The sequence below is a fragment of the Gigantopelta aegis genome, chromosome 4 (genome assembly GCF_016097555.1).
Source record: "Gigantopelta aegis isolate Gae_Host chromosome 4, Gae_host_genome, whole genome shotgun sequence".
Taxonomy (NCBI): Eukaryota; Metazoa; Mollusca; class Gastropoda; order Neomphalida; family Peltospiridae; genus Gigantopelta; species Gigantopelta aegis.
The window spans coordinates 108,366,640-108,367,819 of record NC_054702.1 but is presented as its reverse complement, the minus strand read 5'-3'; positions in this window follow the sequence as shown (position 1 = coordinate 108,367,819).

Here is a 1,180-nt window from a genome sequence, read left to right as displayed (position 1 = left end):
ACACACTCAGCACATTTTATTTACGGTTATATGGCGTCGGACATATGGTTAAGGACTATTGAGAGAGGAAACCCTCTGTCGCCACTTCATGGCTACTCTTTTCGATTAGCATGCATGAATTTGATAGTGTAACATGGAAGAATTGTAGTTTTGGGATTTTGGTGTAAATCATCTTTCAAATCAAATTGATAGTTTCTGATAGGGATTATTTTATTTGTAATAGGAGTTGTAGCCTAAATTACCGATATTATAAGTTTTTCATGTAGACCGGTGTTTTATTTGGTATGGAACTTTCAAATAAGTATATTTGTAGGAAATCTCAGGGTAATATTATTGTATAACTTGTCAAATGTCCACAGTATTTTGTTAAGAGCTCTTTGTCTTTGTGTTGAATAAATGTTTTAAAATTGTTGTGTTTTGGTTAACCTTGTGGCAGGTCGTTAGATTACTGGACAGACCATTATTATAAAATGTATTAAGTTGTAGAACCTTTTGGAAGTCCACAACCGAAAGGGGTGGCCGGACCTGGCGTGGGAATTTATCCTTTTTGTAAACACCGAGTCACATGATTTCAAGTGAACTCTGGGTTTCGTTTCAATAGTATGTATATGGATTTTTTTTATTATATAAAGTTTGTACCCATCCCCCCCCCCCAGCTCCGGAGGCCATGCAAATGCCATGGTATGTGCTGTCCTGTCTTTGAGAAAATGTATACAAAAATACTTTGCTACAAATTAAATTTTAAAAACATTTTCTCTCATGTCAGAATTACCAAATGTTTGACATCCAGTAGCCAGAGATTGATTAATCAATGCGCTCTAATGGTGTCGTTTAAAAAATACAAAACTTTTATCTCATAAGCATTCCCCTTGTTTCAGTTAGGCCTACTAAATAATTTTTCTTATGTGCCACCCATATACGTTTTTGTGTATGCATACACAGCCATTCCAATTCGAGAAACTATTGTGCCACTTTTTGTTTAAAAAAAATAAATTGGTAAAGTATTTTTAAAAAACAAGCGCAAAATAAACAGACATATTGTTGGACTACTGCTTCTTCAATAAAAATTTGTTTTGATGGGCCCAAACATGCTTTTTAACAAATATTTGAAAACAATCAAGACTAAGCTTAAGAACACTGAAATGGGATTATGGCCCTTTTCCTCACTCTTCATAGACGC